We start from the raw sequence: 27,646 nt of genomic DNA, 5'->3' as shown, positions 1-27,646 counted from the left end.
ATCTCGCATACAACACGAGTCTAGAGTGAGGAACATGCGTGGTACACACACACAGACACACATTTAACAGGCAGAAATTATATAAGACAGGACTTCAAGGAAGAGCAGAGAAGGGGATGTGCATTATATATCACGCAGATACTACCATATATTGCATACTGATATTGTATGTTAAATAGTTTCCTGAATGAACTACGTTTCATTTTCATTGGGAAAAGGGAGGAGTGAGGAAGGGTCTCACATGTGCAGATACGCACATAGTGATGGCATCAATTTCAGAGGTTGCAAATGCAGTGAATGTACAAATATTTGATCAGGTAACGTAACCTTTGAATAAACTGGTTTTATTCAAGTCAAAAATATTTCAACCTGAATTAACCAGACCACATTAAGATATGTTTAAGTCAGATCAGGTAGCCTTGAAAACATCCTGTTTTAACCGACAATTTAGGCAGTTTAACTATAAAAAACTCATATTCAACTCTGTAATACATTTTACAAATAAAAATAATTCCCTGCACAAAGCATTACATTTGTAATCATTACATCATTCAAATTAGTTAGTTAATGTTTTTAGATTTATTTAGTGTTATATGTTCCTGCGGGTAACACTGAGCTTTGCCTTTGAGAGGCCAATTCTGGTGAACTGCAAGTCATTTGTACATTTAATAGTTCAATTAGGCTACTGTAGAGTTGGTTAATGTACATTATTTATATATATATGGTAACACTTTATTTACAGTATCCTTGTTACTATTATGTTACATGTACTTACCATAGTAATAACAGTAAATGATGCATAATTACATGCAACTAACCTTCAACCAAACCCATATAAGTACATGTTGTTAATTAATATTACTCAGTACTTAAATATGTAATTAAACTATAACGATAAAGTCTTACCGTAATGATTGCAATATCAGCCACAACTACAGTACCAATTTTTACCTCCAAATTGAACATATTTACAGTGCAGAGTAGTACATAACGGCAAAATCTCATTCCTGTTGTTTTTAATTCTCCATTCACCACCGGTCTGATCATTTCAGAGATTAATTTAGTATAGAAAAGTAATTAAAACTGTTAGATATTATATTTTCGCTTTGCCTCACGTAAAAACGTACAAGTTCCACTCGCTGACAGAACAGGCTACTCCTCCTTCATATAGTAGCCTACTGTACTGTAAAACATCTCAAACAAGCATCGATATTCCTCGTACACACCCTGGAGGTAATCCAACATCCGTAATGTGACACAAAACGTGACTAAAGTTGATAACTGTTGTAGTTTTAGCATCAGATAACAGTTTTAAATCGTCTTCCCTCTGCAGAGCGGACGGGGTGTGTCGCGCGCGCGCGCGTCCCGCGTGTAAAGATGAGGAACTGCGAGATGGAGCTCCAATAAAACACATTCCGCGGTGCAACTCGGTAAGAGAGCTGCTTTTACGTTTAAACTCGAGCAGAAACAACTTTTTGGGGTGTCAAACATTTATCAAAAGTGAGACGCTTTGACAGGCTCGCTTCTGAAACGGGAGCTGCGTGCATCCGGGTTGCTGAAGTAGTTGAGATGGACTCACCGAGCGCCCGAAACAGCATCGCCTCCCGCAGCGAGGATGCGGTTCTTCCGTGTTTGTTTTTTTATTATTCCTCCCAGCCGGAGAGTTTTTTAATGCACACTCGGTTCGTCACGGGAGGACGGTGCCCTACTTCTGCAGGAGATGCTGAATTACTGGAGGAGGGTGTGTGTGTGCGTGTGTGTATGTGCGCGCGCGTGTGTGCGAAGTATCCAAAAGTGAGAATATGGACTTGTAGTGCGCGTGCTGTCTACTTTACTGGATCAGATTTGCCCTGTGTGTTCAAGGGCAGAAAGCTTCATGGCAAATCTCCCTCCTCTCCCTCTCCCTCTCCCTCCCTCTCTCTCTAATCCATTTAACCATCACTCTCAATCACTATCTGCGGGTTTGAGTCAGGCTCGCCCGGCTGTTCTACCGTCTTCTGTTCTGAGGGGCTGAAACTAAACCACCCCGCTCTTGAGACACCAGGGAATCCGCATTTTTACGCAGACCTCCCTGCTTGGGGAAGCCTCTGACGGTTCACATTTGTCCTCTTTTTTTTTAATGGATAGGCTACTCTTAGTTTCCTTGGACTTTCATTTAAAAATGCTGATAGAGCAACTCAGTGCAATATTTGCTGTTTAGTGTTCAGGGCTGGTAGTACAGCAACTTTAAAAAAAAAATCTCCAAAGAACCACAAACTTGCAAGTACACTTTACAAGTAAGCTAAGGTTCTTTATTGGCCTCAATGGTTCCATGACGAACCTTTAACATCCGTGGAACCTTTGTATTCCACAAGAGGTGCTTTATAGTGGAAAAAGAAAGATTCTTAAAGTGTTCTTCACACTAAGATTAAAAGTAGTTATTTTAAGAGGGAATTATTATGCCCCTTTTTACAAGATGTAATTTAAGTCTCAGGTGTCCCCAGAATGTGTCTGTGAAGTTTCAGCTTAAAATACCACTGATAATGTATTATACCATGTTGCAAATGTCCATTTTTGCAAATGTTCCATGTTTTCATGCATGTATCTTTAAATGCAAATGAGCTGCTGAGGCCCCGCCCACTTTCCAGAAGAGGGCGGGGCCTTTACAGCTCGTACTCTGACCAAAACTAAAACACCTGTTTGGTTTTGATTATCATCTCTATCACGATCACGCTCACGTGACATTGCAGTTCATCATTATCATGAAAGTTTATTATCTGCATGCGTTTTAAAGCCATATCAGTCTAAACTTCTGATATATGGTTTTCTGAGCGCACACATCTGAAGCAGGAGATCAGAAAGCTGGATGTCAGATGGCGCGGCGCGTCCCGTGAGTATTAAACTAAGTTCTCTTTCTCGTCTTATTGCACTTAAACTGTCAAACACACACAAGGTTATGTCAAAAACACACACATAAGTTCACATAAACACAGTCAGTTATGTCTGTGAACGTAAAAAAAGCAGGGAAAGAAACAGCGTGAGTATATTAGATCTGTGTATTAAAGTGACAGCAGAGTAATATACACTACCTACTGCTATATATGCTGTTAATATGAATCAAACAACAAAATAAAAACAGAAAATCACTCACTGCTCTTGACTGAATAACTTTAGTAGCTTTAATAAGAATAGCCTACATTTCTTACTTGAATGCTGCAGTTAAATGCTCTGGCGAGGAAAAAAACATGGAGGACTGTGTTCAGCTCACTGAGGGCGGGTCTATGCTAATAGGGCAAAGTCCGTCAGCAGTGCCTTCACACTAAAATGTACTATTTGAATTCAAACTATTTGAGTTTGAATTTACATTTCCAATACATACAATGTGTAACTGTACAGCAGTTCCCAAAAAGTATACACTTAGGAAATAAAAATATCAAAACAAATGCCTTTAAAAAAAAAAGTACACTTTTCAAATTAAGGTTTGTGGGTTTGAAATGATAAAACACTATATAGCCTTCAATGTTAAAATATAAGGAAAAAGTATACTGACATTTTGGGTTGTTTGTTGTTAGTGGAACATGTTGATCATGTGAGTTCATAAGACAACTGCGTGAACTGACTTCGTACATCCACTTAAAATCACCAAAACACCAGTTGACTGAAAGACATTGAGCGAAAATAATGAAGAAATTGAAGGATCCTACAGCATTTGAGACCCATGCACGTACAGACACTTGCTTTGAAATGTTGTTATTTATGCAACGAGTAGCCTATGTGCCCCATGCAGTGCGGCTTAAGGGTCCAGACTCTTTGGGGTCACTGTGTGTTCTGATATGCAAACGACCTGTCGACTGATTCACGTCAGTTCTCTAGTTTACTCCCGTTAATGCAAAGTCATGCATTATTGCTTAAAAAGCAGTGGGATTGTTCATTTTCAACCCTTCAAAAAAGACAGTTTTCAGCCCGGCCAGCCGGACTCAGACCCAGGCGGTGATTGAGAGAAATGGTTGAAGAAAATAGTCAATTTTAGGACAGTTAATATTTGTTTAATGATGTTAATCAAATTTCCCCCAAGATTTCAGTTTTATACATCTGGATATTTTTGTAGATTTTGTAATTTCAAAATGTTGTCAATTTTGATTCTTATTTTAAATTGTCATAAAATAAATATATAAATACATAACTATACTATATTTTATTATTATTATTATATGTTGTTTTGTTTCATTTTTCATATGAGAACTGTGGAGGTTTGTTTAATTTTTTTTTTGAAAACAATGTCATAATGCAAAAAAAAAAATGTCTTAATGATCCTAAAATAAGCAAAATTTTGTTTATGCGAAATATAATTTCAAATTTTTACTTTTGATTTGGATGTGAAATATGAACTGGATTTGTTCTTTGGCATGTTTTGTGAGATTCACCTTTATACCTCTCAGAGTGGAATACTTCTTGTAGAAATTTGTAGTTTGTTAATATCTCAATATGTACATTTCTAAAGTATGTGTTAGGTTAAAGAGAGCCGAGCAGAGAGAAAGAGAGAGTTGGTGTGAGTCTGTGCTCTGGACGGTCTGCGTTGACAGGAGTGCGGGTCAGATCGATAGTTTGTCCTTGCTGTGTCTCAACGGAAAGATTTCCGCATCTCTCTCTCTCTCTCTCTCTCTCTCTCTCTCTCTCTCTCTATCAGAGCTGACTTGACTTTCCCCCTCTTGACACATACCCAGCCTCTCTATTACATCTAAAAAAGCTGTTTATAAAAACATTACTGTACATTAGAAGCCAATGATTGCTCCAGAAGGGAAAGCGATGTCATTTATAAATGATTCCAATTAATCCTCATCTGAATGGTTTGAGTTGAAACACAAACGGGATTATCCATCTTCAATTAAACGGGGAAAAGGAAACTCCATTATCCCATCTCTGTGATGACGTCGCCGTCTGCCGAACTTTGCTCGGGTTGACCGTCAGCTTGGCACGTCTGCGGGATGAATCAGAGGAAGTGCGTAATCCACTGGCACCTGTCACAATGTTGACATATCATGTCTTAATAAGCCACAGATTAGGGATTGTGATCAGTGAAGTCGGGTAAGAGCTTATGAAACTTCCTTATCTGTGACGTACTTAAAGGTCACGAACTGCTTGTGACCTATAAAAAAGAAAATGAATCAACAATGAAGACGAGCGGCATGATTTGAGACTTTTCTACACTAATGTTTGAATTGAGTAGATCTCCACGTAATGTGTATACTGTTCCAAATCATTTTTTTGCGGGAAAAACACGACTGATATTCTGCATCCCCTTATGTGCTCCACAGGAGGAAGAACGTCATGTGGTTCTGGAACGGCATCAGGGTGAGTAAACTATGACAGATTTCTTGGATGAACCACCCCTTTATGAGTTTGGAGCCCTCCAAAAGAGGAAGAAAAGAACAAAATCCTCCCCTGCACTGGCGTCTGTTTGTGTTCAGCGTAGGAAGCTTTAGAAGTCATTTACACATGCGCCTTTCATCCAGACGCAGCCTGTTCAGGCCGTACGCTTGGCGTCATTCACACACCCACTACACACTCATCCACTCAACCAGAAAAAACACACACACACATGCTGGGCTAATTCATAGATTCATGAGTTGAAAATGGCACTTTAGTCATGACGATGTGTTCATTTTGGTCCAGACATTCATTGTTTTTTGGCATGAATAAACATCCACATAATGAGCGAGAGACCTGTTTTTAGATTTTTAGGATGGATGAATAGACAGGTGGATAGATAGATGGATGGATGAATAGACGGGTGGACGGATGAATAGATGGATGGATGGATGGACGGATGGATGGATCGATGGATGAATAGACAGATGGACGGATGGATGGACAGATGGATGGATGAATAGACAGGTGGACGGATGGATGGATGGATGGATGAATAGACAGGTGGACGGATGGATGGATGAATAGACTGGTGGACGGATGGATGGATGAATAGACGGGTGGACGGATGAATAGATGGATGGATGGATGGATGAATAGATAGATGGATGAATAGATGGATGGATGGACGGATGGATGGATGGGTGAATAGACAGGTGGATGGACGGATGGATGGATGGATGGACAGATGGATGAATAGACAGGTGGATGGATGGATGAATAGACAGGTGGACGGATGGATGGATGAATAGATGGGTGGGTGGACGGATGGATGGATGGATGAATAGACGGGTGGACGGATGGATGGATGAACAGATGGATGGACAGACGGATGGATGGATGGACAGATGGATGAATAGACAGGTGGATGGACGGACGGATGGATGGATGGATGAATAGACGGGTGGACGGATGGATGGATGGATGGACAGATGGATGAATAGACAGGTGGATGGACGGACGGATGGATGGATGGATGGATGAATAGACGGGTGGACGGATGGATGGATGGATGGATGGACAGATGGATGGATGGATGGATGGATGGACAGATGGATGGATGGATGGATGGACAGATGGATGGATGGATGGATGGATGGACAGATGGATGGATGGATGGATGGACAGATGGATGGATGGCTGCACTAAAGTAACTACAATTCTACAATTGACTTAATTAGTTTTTTCCTGTTAAATGCAGAGAGTGAAAGCTGATGATTAATGTGGAAAGTTTGGCTGTGTGTGTGTGTGTGTGTGGCCTGTTTGGCAGACCTTCATGAAGGTATACCCTTCACAAGCACACCCCACTGTGGCCTGACTCTGTTCATCTCTCTCTCTCTTTCTCTCCCACACACATTAGAAGATTGACAAAAAGCAGGATTGCAGACTCCAATGCAGCAAGACTAGAATGCCGTATATAAATCAGTATTTTATGCAGGTGAGGGTGTTTAGTGCGTGACCTGCAATCTCTTGCCTGAACTTTTGGGACTCCCATCTCAACCAAAGTGTCACACACACACACACACACACAGATACTTCCAGATACACGCACACTCTTTTGTTCAGGACTGTGGATGTGGATTCGCAGATGAAGTGTTGACTCAGGATGTGACACAGCGTTATTCAAACATCTCGACATTGACATTCTGGCCTCGTGCAGCGTGTAGTGTGCGTTTGTGCAAGAGAACAAGAAAGAGATGTTACATTTTAGAAAGAATATGTGAGTGGTGCATTGTAGCAATACGATGCTGGGATGTTGTGAATGGCCCAGTGCGTTGAAGTACGGTGGATAAGATGCTCTGAGTTAGCCTGGTTAACCAGACCATTCTCAGTTGTAACTGAGTTATGGTCTGGCAAAGCGTCATAGACAAATCATTTCCAGAGGGGCGTCACCAACGGACGTCGCGGATAGACCTAAACCCAATCAGAGCGATGAAGGAGATGGCGTATGCAGAGCGGCAGAAACATCTCCGAGTGTTGATCTTTGCTCGGTTTTTAACTAAAAGGAAACGTTCAAATGGCTTAAAACAGATGCGATAGCTGATTGGAACGAGTGATGTTCGACGGCGGCATCCATCTTTGTAATGTAGGCTAAAATCTGCTTCAAAATCCCAGCGCTGTCGTCATCGTGTAAAGCCCGCCCCAACGTTTCTGATTGGTGCCGCGATTTCGACGGATTGGAAATGGGCTTGAATGAGCTCTTTGCCAGACTAACTTTCAGAGCAAATCTAAATTTGCCGGAAGTTGTCTGGGTTTTCCCAGGCTAGCTCTGAGTGGCTGTCAACACTGTTATGTGGAGCCGTCTGCATGCTTGCTTACTGACTCAAACATTAAACCTCAAGACGTACATCTGATCAGTTAGACATCATTCAAGTCCGTAGCTCAAACTGTTTAAAGGGTTAGTTCACCCAAAAATGAAAATGATGTCATTAATGACTCGCCCTCATGTCGTCCCAAGCCCGTAAGACCTCCGTTCATCTTCAGGACACAGTTTAAGATATTTTAGATTTAGTCCGAGAGCTTTCTGTCCCTCCATTGAAAATGTGTGTACGGTATACTGTCCTTGTCCAGAAAGGAAATAAAGACATCATCAAAGTAGTCCATGTGACATCAGTGGGTTAGTTAGAGTGTGTTGAAGCATCGAAAATACATTTTGGTCCAAAAATAATAAAAACTAGGCCTTTATTCAGCATTGTATTGTGTTCCGGTTCTGTTGTGGATCCGCGTTCAGTGCCGCTGCTGACGTAAGACGCTGCTGACGTGTGTCTGGTGTGTGTGTGTGTGTGTGTGTGTATTCTGGTTCTGTTGTGGATCCGCGTTCAGTGCCGCTGCTGACGTAAGACGCTGCTGACGTGTGTCTGGTGTGTGTGTGTGTGTATTCTGGTTCTGTTGTGGATCCGCGTTCAGTGCCGCTGCTGACGTAAGACGCTGCTGACGTGTGTCTGGTGTGTGTGTGTGTGTGTGTGTGTGTATTCTGGTTCTGTTGTGGATCCGCGTTCAGTGCGGCTGCTGACGTAAGACGCTGCTGACGTGTGTCTGGTGTGTGTGTGTGTGTGTGTGTGTATTCGGGTTCTGTTGTGGATCCGCGTTCAGTGCCGCTGCTGACGTAAGACGCTGCTGACGTGTGTCTGGTGTGTGTGTGTGTGTGTGTGTATTCGGGTTCTGTTGTGGATCCGCGTTCAGTGCCGCTGACGTAAGACGCTGCTGACGTGTGTCTGGTGTGTGTGTGTGTGTGTGTGTTCCGGTTCTGTTGTGGATCCGCGTTCAGTGGCGCTGCTGACGTAAGACCCTGCTGACGTGTGTCTGGTGCGTGTGTGTGTGTGTGTATTCGGGTTGTGTGTGTATTTCTGTTTAAAACTTGAAGAGGGTTATTACAGTCATCAGTGTTTTTACGTCAGCAGATTTTAGTCCACAAGGACGACATCATCACACCAAGGAGCTGATCTCCTCTCTTTCGGTTCATAATAACTGTGTTTTCAATTCTCACGTCAATATTTATGAGGCATGATGGAGCTTTGCTAATATCCTTACTGAGTGTTTTGTCTTGTTTTAATGGGATGTCAGGATTTGCTGTTGACCCGTGTGAACTCAAGAGGCTTCTAAGGGTCAATACTGAAATATGAGCTGTGTTGTCCATAATTTGACATCTTTATTGAGTTTGTTATCATGCGGGTGTGCAGATTCAGGCGGTCTGATTGTCTGCATGTCATAGATATCTTTATTTTAGTTATACTTTTTTCTATTGAGTAATCCTCACCCTCCTGCTTTTATTTTATTTTATTTTATTTTTTATTTTATTCATTTTATTATTATTGTTTAGTAAAATTAAAACCATAAAACATTAACTGAAATAAAATAAAAAATAAAAAAATTATGTTATTACAGCTTGTTGCCAAGAAAGCATTTCTCATTTTAATTTCGTTTTGTACAAAACTTGTACTAAAATAACTAAAATAAAAATGAATAAAAACTATATAGACATTTTTTTAAAAGAAACTAAAACATAAAAATGACAAAAATTGAAATAAAAACAAGAATAGTATCTCAATGGTCTCAATAACACTGGTAAATGTATTTGTTAATGGGGAAACATATTTGAAAATTTGCTTGCTTTTTAAGATTTTAAAGAATAACAACTTCGATTTCAAAACCCGTAGAGGAAGTGCAATCACTGTTATGCCATAGAGCGAATCAGAGAGAGCCAGGGGAAGGGTTGGCATCACCGTGGTTACCATGCTAAACAGACTTATAATTATGGGATGTAGAGCCCCGGGGGCTGCGAAGTTAAAATAATTTATGCACCACAGATGCATTGTTCTTCTGAAAAGACAGAGGGCAAAAGAGAGAGGAAGGCAAGAGGTTTGGGGGAAATGCCTAGAGAATAAGAAAGAGACAGAGAAGAACGACTGTAACATATAAACTAGGTTTTTATATCAGATTAGAAATTTAGATTATTTTATAAAGTAAGTCATGTTTAACTATGGTATGAAGTTCCTCAGGTGTTCTGACGGGTGGTTTACATTTACACTCACCTAAAGGATTATTAGGAACACGTCTGTTCAATTTCTCATTAATGCAATTATCTAATCAACCAATCACATGGCAGTTGCTTCAATGCATTTAGGGGTGTGGTCCTGGTCAAGACAATCTCCTGAACTCCAAACTGAATGTCAGAATGGGAAAGAAAGGTGATTTAAGCAATTTTGAGCGTGCCAGACGGGCCGGTCTGAGTATTTCACAATCTGCTCAGTTACTGGGATTTTCACGCACAACCATTTCTAGGGTTTACAAAGAATGGTGTGAAAAGGGAAAAACATCCAGTATGTGGCAGTCCTGTGGGCGAAAATGCCTTGTTGATGCTAGAGGTCAGAGGAGAATGGGCGACTGATTCAAGCTGATAAAAGAGCAACTTTGACTGAAATAACCACTCGTTACAACCGAGGTATGCAGCAAAGCATTTGTGAAGCCACAACACGCACAACCTTGAGGCGGATGGGCTACAACAGCAGAAGACTCCACCGGGTACCACTTATCTCCACTACAAATAGGAAAAAGAGGCTACAATTTGCAAGAGCTCACCAAAATTGGACAGTTGAAGACTGGAAAAATGTTGCCTGGTCTGATGAGTCTCGATTTCTGTTGAGACATTCAGATGTTAGAGTCAGAATTTGGCGTAAACAGAATGAGAACATGGATCCATCATGCCTTGTTACCACTGTGCAGGCTGGTGGTGGTGGTGTAATGGTGTGGGGGATGTTTTCTTGGCACACTTTAGGCCCCTTAGTGCCAATTGGGCATCGTTTAAATGCCACAGCCTACCTGAGCATTGTTTCTGACCATGTCCATCCCTTTATGGCCACCATGTACCCATCCTCTGATGGCTACTTCCAGCAGGATAATGCACCATGTCACAAAGCTCGAATCATTTCAAATTGGTTTCTTGAACATGACAGTGAGTTCACTGTACTAAAATGGCCCCCACAGTCACCAGATCTCAACCCAATAGAGCATCTTTGGGATGTGGTGGAACGGGAGCTTCGTGCCCTGGATGTGCCTCCCACAAATCCCCATCAACTGCAAGATGCTATCCTATCAATATGGGCCAACATTTCTAAAGAATGCTTTCAGCACCTTGTTGAATCAATGCCACGTAGAATTAAGGCAGTTCTGAAGGCGAAAGGGGGTCAAACACAGTATTAGTATGGTGTTCCTAATAATCCTTTAGGTGAGTGTATATCCTGGACCGTTTTATGTGGTTTCTAGGACATTGTTAGGTTGCTTATTGGCCAAAGTGAGAGTGCATTAAGGATGACATATTTAGATGTTTGTTCATTTTTCTGAACAGGCGACTTGGACCTGGATCAGTCCATACAGTAATTTCCCCAATTCTCTCGCTCTCCTAACGTCCACTTCTTCCACTCGGCTGAGTTTGGCTGAGGTAATCGCCATGACGACCTTGAGTCCACCAATCGATTTGAACATTTAGAGGTGCCTTTCAAAAACTCCAGTGTTTGTGAGTGTGTGTTTGAGCATGCATAAATGTGTGTTGTGTTTAATTATGTGCATGTGTTTGCATTGTTTAGAGGGTCTTTGTATTTGTTTAGTTTATGTGTCTCTAGGGTTGTGTTTGTGTGTGTGTGGTGGTTTTTGCTTACTCAGAGAGATATAAATGGATCAGTGCCGGTCCTCATATGATTGATCGGTTCCCTTTTCCCCAGACCCTGACCATTTCACGCTTTCTTTAACCAAAGACCCCCAGTGCACACACAATTCCTCTGGATGATCTTTACTGCATGTTCGTGATATTAACTCAATTGAAATGCAGTATACGGACACTTCACTTAACACTTCATTATTTTAATATATATTTAAATGTACTTTTCATGACATTTTCTTTTTAATGATGAGCTCCAAATCTTGGGGGGGGGGGGGGGGAAATATATATATATTTTTATATATAAAAATATATATTTCTTTTATTTTACTTTATTTTTTTTTATTATTATTATTTTTACACTGCTAATGAAATATGGAAGATGTCTATTTCTTTAAAATGTCTAGCGTCGCTGTAAATTTAAATTATGTAAAATAAACAAATAATTTATTTTATTTTTATTTTATTTTATTTTATTTTACTCTGCTAATAAAAGAGAGCAGATGTCTTTTTCATTAACATGTCTTGCATCACTGTAAATATAAATTACATTTTTATTTTTTTACAATGAGCTCCAAATCTTGGAAATAATTAATTAATTTATTTTATTTATTTTCTTTTTCTTTTTTCTTTTTTCTTTATTGTGCCCTTTGCCCTTATTTTGGGATTGAATGTTAGTACAAGTACGTACAAAAACAGCTAATAGGGACCTATAATATAACAAGTACATATTATTTACAGTCAGTACCCTTGTGCTTTGTGCCAAAAACAATATTTTCAATCTAAAATAATTGAACTGTTGATGTTAATAAAACGTAAATAAAATGAAATACTGATAAGGTTGATAAGAGACTGACTACCGGTATTTGCTGTTCCACTGTTACTTCTTGTTTTTAAATGTTATTATTAAATTAGACACTGTGACATCAGCTGTGGGTGGAGCTCAAACTCATGAACCCCGCTCATTACGGTCTAACTGAGATGTTACCATAGTAACCATGTTCAAGACATCCATATTATGTAATATTATCTGTTTTATGTTGTTTTTTGCCGCCAGTGATAAGTCAAGTAATTGGTTTATCATTTCTTTCAACAGAGCAAGATGAAACCGTTTTTGCTCTGTTTCCCACCACAGCAAACGTCTCTCTCATTAACATGACCAGCATCACTGTAAGTTTACTCTTTAGGACAGACCTTTTTCAATAATGAGCTCCCAATCTTGGAAATATTTAAAATGTTTAGTTGGATGACATTTGTTGCTTGTTTTATTCTTATTTGTTTGGCTCATTTTCCAGACACAAAAAACTGAAGAAAAGAAACTTTGAAGCAATTTTCACTCAGAAATTGTTAGTAAATTAACAAATAATTACAAAGAAATGGCAAGTAACACATGTAAAACTTTGAAGTAGAACGACTGAAATAGTATTTTCTTGTAAAATATTCTCCAATAATCTTCTGAAAAATGAAATTTTACAGTGCAGAAAAAGACACGCATGAGATGCATTTTAAATTCAAAATAGACTTTGATTACATGATTCAGTGATTAAAGTGCCCCTAAAATGCTTTTCGATATTATTTTTCATGTAGTGTATTATATAGCTGTTTGTGAATGTAAAAGGTCTTAAAGTTTCAAAGATCAAAGTGCAGATAAATGGTGTTGTCTCCGAAAAGAAAGAACCGATTCTGAAGTGCCTGAAACGAGTCATCAGTTATTCCAGTCTCACTTCCTGCTGAACCTACATAGGTTTGTAACAAATTTGCATAATGCCATTGCCAGCCTATATGGTCTTCGTTGGCTGCCTGTGAACATAGTCTACCCCTCAAACACTGTAGTTGTAGCTGAGACTCGAAGAGTTTGGTTTGTGTTGTCGACATGTCGAGAAGATGCTGTTTTTGGCGCTGCAAATCCACTTTGATGCACTTTAAAAGGATGAGATTGATACAGAAAAACAACAACGCCAACGTTCCCGTTCATATCACTGTGTATATAAGTGCTGAGGAAGCATCACTGGGCCATCTGACCAATCAGAGCAGAGTAGACCAATCACAACAGACTGGGCCATCTGACCAATCAGAGCAGAGTAGACTAATCACAACGGGCCATCTGACCAATCAGAGCAGAGTAGACCAATCACAACAGACTGGGTCATCTGACCAATCAGAGCAGAGTAGACCAATCACAACAGACTGGGCCATCTGACCAATCAGAGCAGAGTAGACCAATCACAACGGGCCATCTGACCAATCAGATCAGAGTAGACCAATCACAACAGACTGGGCTATCTGACCAATCAGAGCAGAGTAGACTAATCACTGGGCCATCTGACCAATCAGAGCAGAGTAGACTAATCACTGGGCCATCTGACCAATCAGAGCAGAGTAGACTAATCACAACGGGTCATCTGACCAATCAGAGCAGAGTAGACCAATCACAACAGACTGGGCCATCTGACCAATCAGAGCAGAGTAGACAAATCACAACAGACTGGGCCATCTGACCAATCAGAGCAGAGTAGACTAATCACAACGGGTCATCTGACCAATCAGAGCAGAGTAGATTAATCCCAACAGACTGGGCCATCTGACCAATCAGAGCAGAGTAGACTAATCACAACGGGTCATCTGACCAATCAGAGCAGAGTAGACCAATCACAACAGACTGGGTCATCTGACCAATCAGAGCAGAGTAGACCAATCACAACAGACTGGGCCATCTGACCAATCAGAGCAGAGTAGACCAATCAGAGCAGAGTAGACCAATCACAACAGACTGAGCCATCTGACCAATCAGAGCAGAGTAGACCAAGCACAACAGACTGAGCCATCTGACCAGTCAGAGCAGAGTAGACCAATCACAACAGACTGGGCCATCTGACCAATCAGAGCAGAGTAGACCAATCAGAGCAGAGTAGACCAATCACAACAGACTGAGCCATCTGACCAATCAGAGCAGAGTAGACCAAGCACAACAGACTGGGCCATCTGACCAATCAGAGCAGAGTAGACCAATCAGAGCAGAGTAGACCAATCACAACAGACTGAGCCATCTGACCAATCAGAGCAGAGTAGACCAAGCACAACAGACTGAGCCATCTGACCAATCAGAGCAGAGTAGACCAAGCACAACAGACTGGGCCATCTGACCAATCAGAGCAGAGTAGACCAATCACAACAGACTGGGCCATCTGACCAATCAGAGTCACAACAGACTGAGCCATCTGACCAATCAGAGCAGAGTAGACCAAGCACAACAGACTGAGCCATCTGACCAATCAGAGCAGAGTAGACCAATCACAACAGACTGAGCCATCTGACCAATCAGAGCAGAGTAGACCAATCACAACAGACTGGGCCATCTGAGCAATCAGAGCAGAGTAGACCAATCACAACAGACTGGGCCATCTGACCAATCAGAGCAGAGTAGACCAATCACAACAGACTGGGCCATCTGAGCAATCAGAGCAGAGTAGACCAATCACAACAGACTGGGCCATCTGACCAATCAGAGCAGAGTAGACCAAGCACAACAGACTGAGCCATCTGACCAATCAGAGCAGAGTAGACCAATCACAACAGACTGAGCCATCTGACCAATCAGAGCAGAGTAGACCAAGCACAACAGACTGAGCCATCTGACCAATCAGAGCAGAGTAGACCAAGCACAACAGACTGAGCCATCTGACCAATCAGAGCAGAGTAGACTCTCAGAACGGTGGGGTTTAGAGAGATTAAATCCCGAACGGTTTCAGACACTGAAAGAAAAGAGGTGATGCTGCAATTTATATTATGAGAATTAAAGTGTTTTTTGAACTTGGATGCATGTAAACCTGTTGTAGGAGTCTGCAAAACAAAATGAGCAATCTTCAAAATGGCATAATAGCTCTGTTCAGTGTGGGATGATTTTGTGCCGATGCTCCATTGGGTCACTGGTCACGTAAGTGGAGGCTGGAGGTGAGAGGCGCAGTTTTCCTGGCAGGATCTGATCCGTGTGCAGGGAACATCACAGCAGCTGCTGCAGAGAGAGGGAGTCGGAGCCAAGTGACACTTTCTCTCTGGAACAGTTGTTCTTTTTATCCTTCCTTATGTGACAGATGAGCAGAATCGTCCCTGAAGGCCTCCATCAGTACAGCTTATCCATTCATCTCTCTATCTCACTCTCTTCGGCCCCCTTTTTCCGTCTCACTATCCGTCACGATCATCTTGTACTTCTGTTTGGTGTCATTTTCAGCATTACTAGTAACACACACATAAGCTTCTGCCCTTGCTGGAAGGGTCTTGTGTACAGCTGTCTGATAATTACACTGTGTGACAGGACTCTCTCTCTCTCTCTCTCTCTCTCTCTCTCTCTCTCTCTCTCTCTCTCTCTCTCTCTCTCTCTCTCTCTCTCTCTCTCTCTCTCTCCATCTCTCTCTCTCTCTCTCTCTCTCTCTCCCTGCGTATCTGAGACCTGTGAGCTGCCTACATAGCCAACATTTGAAGGCATCATAAGATTTAAGCATTGGAGTTACAAACATTAACACCGGACATCTGTCATTGTGCATGTATTAAAAACCTGTGTTTGACAACCTAAAGGGAAGATGATTTTTCTGTATTATTAAGCAAACTTTCAAATTTAACATTCAACTTTTCGTCTTTTGTCAATTCTCAGCGTAATTTGTTAATCTTCTCTTTTATTACTCATATTTCTTGTTACTGTATGCATTTTATCCTCAAACCTTCCTTGTTAATGTAATTTTCTTGTTATGTTTAGATGTAGATAGATAGATAGATAGATAGATAGATAGATAGATAGATAGATAGATAGATAGATAGATAGATAGATAGATAGATAGATAGATAGATAGATAGATAGATAGATAGATAGATAGATAGATAGATAGTCAAGTCAAGTCAAGTCACATTTATTTATATAGCGCTTTTCACAATACAGATTGCATCAAAGCAGCTTCACAGTGATAACATGAAAGTAGTACAACACAGTTCAATAATATTGTTGAATATTAAATATCCCCAACTAAGCAAGCCAAAAGCAAGGCGACAGTGGCAAGGAACCAAAACTCCATCAGATTGGATGGAGAAAAAAAACCTTGGGAGAACCCAGGCTAGTCAGGGGCCAGTTCTCCTCTGGCTAACAATCATAGGGTTTTAAAGAAGCTTTACAGTAAGTCCATATCAGAGAGTACCTGGAAAAAATACATTTAGTTAATCATGTAATATTTAGGGGATAACATATCGCCGGCGTTGAGTCGTCTCTTCGCAGGCGTTGAGTCGTCTCTTCACAGGCGTTGGTCTTCTCATCACAGGCGTTGAGGCATCCGAAATCCCCGTGAGAGGCAGGATACCAAACTGGAGCCTACGAACGCCATTTTTCTCGGGACAAGCGTCCCGAGATAACAGCAGAAAGGCAGATGGGAAATAATTAGCATAGCTGATGTTCATAATGATTTCCATTACACGGGAGTAGGTGTTAGAAAACCATAATCTCACAACTCTCCGTAACCCAAACTCTAGCCCAAGATAGATGATAGATAGATAGATAGATAGATAGATAGATAGATAGATAGATAGATAGATAGATAGATAGATAGATAGATAGATAGATAGATAGATAGATAGATAGATAGATAGATAGATAGATAGATAGATAGATAGATAGATAGATAAATGGTTAGATAGATTTTCTTGCTTATTTGAGAGTAATTTAGTGTAAATAAATCAGTCACCATTTCAGGATGCTGCCCATGTAGGGAACAAACATCAATGCAGCTCACCAGATCCGCTCTGTGTGTGTGTGTGTGTGTGTGTGTGTGTGACCCCTGTTGAGTCATCTGCATTGCTCAAGCCTTTTATCAATGATATTCCCTGCTGTTCAGACACAACACACACTCCATCACTGTCACTTACTGTGAGTGTGTGTATGCATGACATCATATCCATTTTTACCAGGGTTCAGTTTATTGTGATTAACAATCAGGCTTTACGGTGTGTGTGATTGCTCCTGCTAACTGCCCAGGGTTTACCGCTGTCGTTCGGGGAGTGTTAAGGATGTTAAAGTACCTGTTTAACCACAGCGTGTGTGTGTGTGTGTGTGTGTGTGTGTGTGTATGTGTGTGATCGCTGTATCAAGACATCACGCTCAGCCCTCCGGCTGTTCCTCTAGACACAGGAGATCCCAGCGCACCTGCTCTAGTGCCAAAACACACACATGCATGCACTCTTTCTCTCTCTATCTCTCACACACACACACACACACACACACCTTTCTCTGTGTCTCTAGTCTCCTTTTATAATGTCCATAATGCAAATGATTTCTAAATTTGCATTTACAGTGATGCACTTACAATGCATCACAACAATTTTTGCATGATAAGCATAAACATACCAGAAAGAGAATCCAAATATATAAAAAATCTGCAAAATTTCTCTGTTTATTGTCTGATTTTATAGAGACTGTCTGAGTTTATCCAGACTGTCATTAAGTGCATTACTGTGAATGTGATTTTCTTTTTTGATCAGCAGCAGTTTATTGAAATTAAATATTGCTTTAAAGAAGATGTGTCATGGGCTAAAACATTTGTTTAAGGGTGGATATTCTGTGATTTTTCTGTTTTACAAAATATGCTAGATTATTATTCACACTTCTGTTCAGTCTAACATTGTTCAAAGGAGATGTTTGATCTTTCATTGGATTCAGAGGGGAATTTACAGTGTTTTTTGTTGTAATTATATTCATCATATTTGTTCTTTTGTCAAGCTCTCCAGTCCTTTCCTCCACACTCACATTGAGATCATAAAAGACTTTGAGTGATGTTTGGCTTCTGGCAGGTGTTGATAAGTGTCATTGTGTCACCGCTTCAAAAATTACTTTTTCTTTCGCTATTTTTCTTTAACGCATTCCTTTATTTGTAACAGATCTGAACACCATACCGTGAGAAGTTCATCAGTTAAAAGTTCGTCGTGTGCATTTCCTGTTTCCTGTGGGTGTGAAGAAAGCCTGTTGATGTGTGTGTGATTGACTTTGACTTTGATACAGTAAGACAGCAGCAGCAATCTGAAAACCAGCAGCAATTACATATATCTACAGTGGTGGAGGAAGTACTGAATCTCAGTACTTAAGTAAAAGTACAAATAACCAGAGACATATTTACTTTAGTAAAAGTAGAAGTACCACAATGACAACCCTACTTAAGTAAAAAGTACCTGATTTTAAATGTACTTTAAGTATTAAAAGTAAAAGTACTTGCATAACAATGTATTCTCTTAATGTCTATATTCTAATGATTAATAAAACAGTTAATTCTAACTCATTCAACCTAATACTCATATAATGATGTTCAATGGAAAAGCAGTTATATTTTAAGTTTTTGTCACCATTTCTGAACAAGCTTGCAATTAGGCAATATACACATCAAGCTTACTATATACCCTTACTATATACGGTATATATACGGTATATATATATATATATATATATATATATATATATATATATATATATATATATATATATATACATATATAAACACACATATTATGTTAAAACGACGTATATGACGGTGTTTGGCTTTAAACGGGATTCATTTATGGCGTAATTCTGAACCTCTTGGCTTGCCATACTAATTGTAACCAAACGTATAATACACACGCACCCCACATCACTACTAAACCAATGCGTGTCCTATGGATGTAAAAACTAATTTTCGCGTATAAATTGCACCATAAACACACTGCGTGCTATAGAGACGCATTTAGTGTGACCGGGTTGATATATGGCAACCAAACTTCACTGGTGAGACAGAAACGTGCGATGAACGGACGGTCAGGATGACGTTTTGGCAGGGGAAAACTGATCAGAAAATTTAACGAAAATGTAACAGAACGTTGTAGAAATGTAGTGGAGTAGAAAGTATAATAATTGCTGCAAAATGTAACGAAGTAAAAGTAAAAAGTATGCACTATTGATTCTACTTAAGTAAAGTGATACGTGAAAAATGTACTTAAGTAAAGTAACGAAGTGTTTGTACCTCGTTACATTCCACCACTGTATATCTATCTATCTATCTATCTATCTATCTATCTATCTATCTATCTATCTATCTATCTATCTCGCTCTCTCTCTCTCTCTCTCTCTCTCTCTCTCTCTCTCTCTCTCTCTCTATAGCCTACATATATTTATTTGTGATGATTTTTTGGCAATGCACTTTTTATCTGAACCTTAGTTTTCCTAAACATCTTAAAATGTTTACAAAATGGACGGATGGATAGATAGATAGATAGATAGATAGATAGATAGATAGATAGATAGATAGATAGATAGATAGATAGATAGATAGATAGATAGATGAAACTTTCATGTTTCCTTTAGTAAAAAAAAACACTTTGATTACGGTTAAAGTTTTTTTTTTTTTTTTTTTTTTTTTTTTATCTACCATGGATCTTTACAAAAATCCATTTCAGTGTAAATACAGTAAATATCAAGTTATAATATAGATATATTTAAGCAATAAGGTTCGAGAGGCTGTATCGTGAATAAGTCACAGCTGAAGGGCGTAGGCACGACGCGAAGCAACCCCTTCAGCCGTGACTTATTCACGATACAGCACTAGCCTCGAGTACCTTATTGCTTTTATAAAACGTTTACCACACATTAAAAATATTAAAGTAAAAAAAATATGTATTAGTGCAACTTTCATGAAGTAAAATCACTAAGCCTTCCTTCCGCTAGAAAAAAAATAGTCCCTGACCGTGAACAGCAACAACGTTCAGGCCTGTACACACCGGGACGAATATCGGCTCGCGTTATTCGTCAGCGTTTTTCAACGCGTTTTTTGTGTTCACACCCAAGCGATTTTCGCTGACGATGAGCCGAGTGAACACGCAAATTCATTCCCTGACATTAGATGGCGCTTAATGTAAAACAGAAATACCCCGGTCCACAAAGTGGCGCTGCGCAACTACGCTTCTGACACTCGCTTGTCACTCAGAAGAAGAGAGCAAGTTTGTCGCGTTTGTTATATGGTTCTTTATTGTCGTTGGTGTCTCTTTATAAAGACACCAACAAGACCAGCAGCTCTACTCATCTAGCCTTACATCTTCCTCGTCTTATTTCTTCCCGGCAGAGTGTAGACGCTGTATATCTTCTTCGCCGTTACGTATGTGTGCTCGGCAAGACCGTTTTGTGTTTGAGCGCCCCCAAGTTGTGTTTTACTGTAACTTCAGAAGCTCCAGACACGTGAGCAAAAGCGCCAATCTCATTGGTCGGATAGTTTTTGACGCGGCGCGTCAAACCAAAAAAACGAACCCGAGGCGTTTTTAAAAAAATGACGCTTTTACGCGTGGCGTTTTACGCGTTGGTGTGAACACTCACATTGGCGCCCTTTGTTTAGTCACGAGGCGTTAAACGTCGGCGAATAACGCGCGCGAAATTCGTCCCGGTGTGAACAGGCCTTTCCAGTGTGTAATATGCATGAAAGCGCAAATAAAAACAACATAGGAACCGTTCTCAAACTTTGTTTAATTTTTTGTTTTACGACACAGAATGTAATATTTCCTCACACAAATATAGCTTAATTATCTCTCAGCATGAGACAATTAACGTTCATTTCCCGTTTATTCCGTTCATTTCTCTCTGCACTTTTAAATAAACCTTACTAAATATTGACATAAATAAAAACACAAGGGCACATATTTTGATAGGTAGCCTATTTTATGTTATTAATTTAGTTGCTAGAATGCTGCCTAACAAGAGATACATTTTTTTCATTGTTGTTTATTTAAATTTATTTGAACATTTCCGTTAATGTTGATAGGGGTGGTTGGCTGCTAAGGGTGTTGCGCAGTGATAAATAGAACCGTTGGGTGATAAATATAGCCGTGTTTTATCATGAATAAACCACAGCTATTGACCAATCAGAATCAAGGATTGGAACTAAGCGTTTTATAAAATATCTCATAACATTACATATAGGCCTATCTAATTGGCTTAAAAAAATATTGATATATAATTATTTTAGCTATATTCCCCAGCCCTAGCTATATTTTTTATATTGTATGTGAATTTACCGTAGTAACACACCTTCGATTCTACTAACTTGCACCTATGTCAACTAGCAGTCATTAAAGTATTAGTAGACTGTGCTTAATATCTGATAACACTTTATTTTGATGCTCCCTTACAGACATTACATACAGGTAGTAAAAACATTCTAGTTGCAAAGTCACTTCTAGTTAGTAGAATGTCTAAAGTGGACCATGGAAATAAGTGTAACCTTTTTCCTTGTGTCTGTATATGTGTGTGTGTGTGTGTAGTGTATCTGGGTTTGTTTTCCAGGCAGTAAACGCTCATTAGTGGTGAAAGCGGTCCACAGGGCTCTTTCAATCAGTCGGACAGATGTTTGCTGCTCTCTTCTACAGCGAGAAACCCAACCCACACAACATGCTCGCAGGTACAAACACACACATTGATTTCCAGCTCAAATACATTTTCAAAAGACGTCAAAGTCAGAACACCAAGGAGAACTCTGAAGCGAAGCCATTCTAAAGATTCTAAAAACGAAGGTTCCAATTAGAACACGAAAGAGTTTTACAGTTCGAGAATCATTTTTTAAGCGCCACAAAGAACTTTTTGTTAGCACATTTCCGTAGTGGTGCCCCGAAAGCACCAGGAAGTCTGGATGTATATTAGTCACTCAGATCTAAGATTGGCATTGAGAGGTTCTCTGTGGTTGTGGAACCGTCACAGATCAGTTGAGTTGAGTGTTGTGAAGCTGTCTCTCTAATGTCGGATGGGTTTGCTTTGATTGAGCAGTTCTGGATCAGTTTTATTTGGCTTTATGAGAACACATTAGCTAGATCACCCGGTGGGAAATGTTATTGCTCAGAGGTTGCTCTTTAAAGCTCAAGAGACTCAGATGTGCTGCATTTAAATATCAGCTGTGTTTTAAAGTTGCTTTGGATGGATAGAGTATAGAAATACAAAATGATATTTTGCATGGAGAAAGAACACCATGTGTTCTTCCAAGACAATTAAGGGTAACACTTTGTTTTACAGTTTCCTTATCACACGTTACTGCTGTAGCAATAACTATAAATTATGCATAATTACATGCAACTAACCCTAAACGAAATCCTTATCCTAACCCTAACTTCATAGCAATTATTATTTCTCAGTACTTAAATGTATAATTACACCATGGACACCATAAAAACAAGTGTAACCCAATTAAGCACTAATTAAACAATTTTAGTATTAACTTTATTGTAAAGTATTAACAATAAAAAATTGAGTTAATGAACAAAAGTAGCAAAACAATTATGAAAAATGACAGTAAATATGAAGAAATTATATCACACACACACACACACACACACACACACACACACACACACACACACACACACACACACACACACACACACACACACACATATATATATAAATCAATTGCAGTTTTTAAAAAGCTTCATTTGTGTTCTTGACTCAATTTTAAAGAACACTTTATGCCAAAAAGTTTCTATATAAGGAGAAATGTCTGAAATGATTGCATAGTACTGACATTTTAACACCATTTCATTTTTTTCTAGTGATAATATATATTTATGAGCTGTTTACTTTATTACAATTTAATTATAAAATGTCAAATAAATCTATAAAATGATCCCATGATGGGAACCACCAAACGCTTCTATAAATGAAGCACCTGAAAGAACCCTTGCAGGTTCTATACGGTTCTTTTAAGGTTCTATAGAGTGTAGCGGACAGAACTGAGACAATAAAGATCTTATTTGTGCGTTCTCTTTTTTAGACAGAAGAAGATTCAGTCGGATCTGCTAATGCAGTCCAGGAGCTTGTATGAATAAAGTATGTAAGAGAAAGAGTGCTGAACCTGCGCTCACCTGAGATTGAGAATGATGGATTATTCCTGCAGTACACAGCCCTCGGTGTGTGTGTGTGTGTGTTTTAGTCTGTTGGGAGCAGAAAGAACTGATGTGACATGAACCAGAACAAACAAGAGTGTTATGCACTCAACAGCCCAGTTCAGTGTGTGCGTGTGTGTGTGTGTGTGTGTGTGTGTGTGTGTGTGTGTGTGTGTGTGTGTGTGTGTGTGTGTGAGACAGAGAGAGAGATTGATTGAGATGGTGATTATGTTGTCAGTGTCATTGTGATGCACTGTACATGCTCAGCATTTTACATATGTGTACACTTACATAAAACATGCACACAAAACCCCATTCTTGTCTTCTGTTTATCAATGAATGCACGTGGTGTGTTCTTTTAGGCCTGTAGTGTGTGTGTGTGCACATGCAAATATGTGGAAAAAAGATGCTTTCTACACAAGTGGAGCGTTTGATGGATAGCAATGCATAAGAAAGATCAGTTTTGAGGGAGTCAGTTTAAAACCAAGCAAAAATACTATGAATCAAATGCAATAATTATGCAATATGCTTTCCTCTATGGATTTGTGTTGTTGTTGTTTTTAAAGCAGTTAATACTTTTATTCAGCAAGGATGCATTAAATTGATCAAAAGTGACAGTAAAGACATTTATAATGTTACAAGAGATTTCTATTTCAAATATATGCTGTTCTTTTGAACTTTATATTCATCAATGTTTCTTGAGCAGCAAATCAGCATATTAAAAGGATTTCTGAAGGATCATGTGACTCAAAATGCCAGCTTTGATCACAGGAATAAATTACATTTTAATAAATATTCACATAGAAAACAGTTATTTTAAATTGTAATAATATTTCACAATATTACAGTTTTTACTGTATTTTTGATCAAATAAATGCAGTGTTGGTGAGCAGAAGAGACTTCTTCCCATCTTAACTTGATCAACACGTTCTTGCGAATGAATTTCAAACACAACGAGACATAAAAATGAACTAGCGTGACTGGAAACACTTGCGTTCACATGCTTACGTGTGTATATTTCTGCATTATGCTTCAGGTCTGTCTGCTCTAGTGTGTTTTTGGCTTCAGAAATCAGATCCCTAACCATCCCTGTCTCTCGCTCATTTAAAATGGGAGCAGTTTCAAATAGTTGCCTCATCCCTGAATGACTGCGCCAGAGAACCTGTCCTTAAATAATCTCTCTTTCTCCCGCAAACACTCTCACACACGCTGCCTTTTCTTTTTATCCTCTTTATCATTTCATCTTTTTCTTCCGTCACTCTTTCTGGAGTTTAATGGTATCACTCACTGTGGCGTTTCGATTTCAGAGCGTGCATGGGTTTCCTCTGGTAGATTCCTTCACTTCGACACACACACACACACACACACAGAGAGAGAGAGAGAGAGCTCATTAGTTTTGGGCCCGAGCTGCTGTTAATTAAATAAATTCTGGAATATTGTGTGTGTGTGTGTGTGTGGAGGATTGTGTAATATAGAGGGCGTCCCTGCCTGCGGAGAGAAGCGAATCATTACACACACACACACACACACACACACACACACACACGGTCTGTCTCCGCTTGCAGTTCAGGGCTCATAATTAGCGCAGGAGGAGGAATATTTTACATCTGTTGGCCGACACACACACACACACACACAACTTTCGTAAAGGCCTCTAAATTGGCCTGGATCAAACATTCCCTTGGTTTAAACAGACTTTCCACAACAAAACAAGCTACACACACACACACACACACACATACAGTAGCAGTTGCCAGTGGATGCAATGTGGGAGGTGATGGTTTGCTACAGACATTTTCTGATTTTCATCTCATACACACACATAATAGTGTTTAGTCTCAGTGATATTTTAATTGCAGTGGGATACACGTGTATGTACAGTATTCAGATCCCCTGAAGGTGTGTGTGTGTGTGTGTGTGTGTGTGTGTGTGTGTCTGTCTCTCACTTAAAATTCATTTTAAACTTACCAGACTGCAATAGACCGTATGGGTTACCATGGGGATAAGGTGCATTATTATTATGGGATATCGGAACTGTAAACCCAGCTAACTTTCTCAGAACGTTAGCTAATGTTCTGGCAAGGTTCTCTCAAAGTTATGAACAAACGTTCTTCTAACGCTAATAAAACATTCGTTCAAAGTTGTCTGGTCTAATGTTCTTAAAAAGTTAGTACAGACATATCAATCATGAAACATTTTTACCTCAAACGTTTTAGTTGGAAGGTCACAGTTTTTAAATGTTAGCCTATTACTTGTTTTAAAATGTTCAGAGAACATTCAAAAGTAACCAAATGATAAAAAGGAATGTTCCATTAAAATTTGCATAACCAAGAAAAAAACATTGGATATTTTAAAGGTTCAGTGAGCATTCAAAAACAATGTTTTTATAAATGAATGGGAATGTTAGCAAAACGTTCTTAGAACATCATTTTGTTTGCTGGGAATGCATGAAAAAATATGTTCAGCTGGTGCATTATTAATATTCTCTCTGTTTCTCATGTGTTGTGTGATTATTAGTTTCTGTCTATTGGTGAACAGTCTTAAAGCTGATTTTTTTTTTTTTCATATATTTCAGATCAGTTTGATCTGGTGAACTTCCTAAAACACACACACACCTCTGGCTAGAGAAGGTGAGTGCACGTAATGTACTTCTGGTGGGGTGAATGTCAGCTCAAGGTGAAACTGCTGTAAGTGTCGAAGGATATATATAGTATATTTATGTTTGTGTGTAATATATATATGTATATGTATATATATATGTGTGTGTGTTGTGTGTAATATATAATCAAATAAATGCAGTCTTTGTGAGCAGAAGAGACTTTTTTCAAAGACATAAAAAAATCAATACCAAAATACCAATTTTTGGTAGTGTATTTAAAAAAATAATAATAAATAATACATTGTGAAAATAATAAATAAATTATATAAAATATTTCTTCCATTAAAATGTATTATTTGTATTTATTTATGTATTTTAATCAATTATTTTGTTAAGAATATTTATTTCATATTTTTTTTAAAGGAATTAATTAACGTGTTAAATTTATTTTTGTCTTATATACAGAAATACATATGTATTTTATATATTTTATTTTATTTTATATAATTGATTGATTGTGGTTGCGAAAAGTTGCAGAGCATTTTTTTTTTTGTCAAATTCTCCTCAGTATATGTAGCTATATATATATATTTTTTTATTTATTTATATATATATATATTTTTTTTTTGTCATGTGATAACACTTCGTGATGGTAAATTCAGATCTTTTGCCGTTTTGGCAGAGAAATCATGGCCTGTCATCCTCTCCGGACAGGCAGCTCTCATCCCTCTAACACACATTTCTCCTCTTTTGTGTTTTTCTTGAGCAGACGAGATGATTGATCAGGGTGGAGAGACAGACAGAGAGAGTATCAGATTCAAACACCGCAGGAACAAACGCTCTCATTTCAATCCCACCAAGACCATGGCCAAGTGCTGAGACTTCATCAGAAGATTCATCATGTGTGTGTGTGTGTGTGTGTGTGTGTGTGAGAGAGAGAGAGTTCATGTTTCGTGACACACTGTGACAACCAAGGTCATCCCGACAGGCCTGCTGGGAATGCCCTCCATGTGTGTGTGTGTCCTTGTAGGACAGATCCGGAGGTGGGCATGTCAGGATGTTTCTGGTCTGAGAGGAAGTCATGCGCTCTTTTGTGCGCGTGTGTGTCAGGAGAGATGAGAATGAGGTGGTGATGATGTCAGAGTGTCTGTTGAGTGTATTCAGCTGTCCGTCTCGTCAGCACACATGTGAAACACACGCTAAAACACTCGTGCAACGGATGTGAAGCGACTCCTCCAACTTTTCCCATGGTCAGTATTTTTGCCATAAGTTTCCCCCCGTCTCTTTCATAACTCTTTCCCTGTCAGGGTTTCTTTCTTTTTTTTTAAAGCCACCGCCAGCATTTTTCATCATTTTCACAATAAGTTTCATGGCCTTCATAAAAGTTTGTTGTATGAATACCTGAACATGCAATGTATCAATAGAAAGAATAGAGCCTTTCCTTTTAAACAAACCAAAAAAAGTGATATTTTTTATCAACAACTTTATAAAAAAGCAACATTTTGAACAAAAAGCTAAGAAAATCTGGAAAAATATCCACAACGTGCATAAGCAATGCTTTTATCGCTTGT

The 27,646-nt window shown here is 39.2% G+C and overlaps 1 protein-coding gene and 1 long non-coding RNA gene across 4 annotated transcripts in view; one reads left to right on the top strand and one right to left on the bottom strand.

The window, feature by feature from the left end:
* Window positions 1-1,891, bottom strand: part of ntng2b (netrin g2b) — an 83,154-nt gene extending 81,263 nt beyond the window's left edge. The window contains exon 1 of one of the 3 annotated variants that reach the window (XM_056266149.1): window positions 1,580-1,891. The gene's annotated coding sequence lies outside the window, so the exon portion shown is untranslated. Of the gene's footprint in view, window positions 1-1,226; window positions 1,339-1,579 lie in introns of those variants that run through there. The other 2 variants (XM_056266147.1, XM_056266148.1) reach the window with 2 other exon arrangements.
* Window positions 1,135-26,939, top strand: LOC130100631 (uncharacterized). The gene is made up of 4 exons (XR_008808899.1): window positions 1,135-1,233; window positions 1,334-1,430; window positions 5,295-5,331; window positions 26,845-26,939. It is a non-coding gene; the product is annotated as an uncharacterized LOC130100631 (long non-coding RNA).
* Window positions 26,940-27,646: the final 707 nt, after the last annotated feature.

Source organism: Rhinichthys klamathensis, unplaced genomic scaffold, assembly GCF_029890125.1.
Source record: "Rhinichthys klamathensis goyatoka isolate OS25496 unplaced genomic scaffold, OSU_Roscu_1.1 h1tg000245l_1, whole genome shotgun sequence".
NCBI classification, from domain to species: Eukaryota; Metazoa; Chordata; class Actinopteri; order Cypriniformes; family Leuciscidae; genus Rhinichthys; species Rhinichthys klamathensis.
This window is presented reverse-complemented; position numbering and strand designations above follow the sequence as displayed.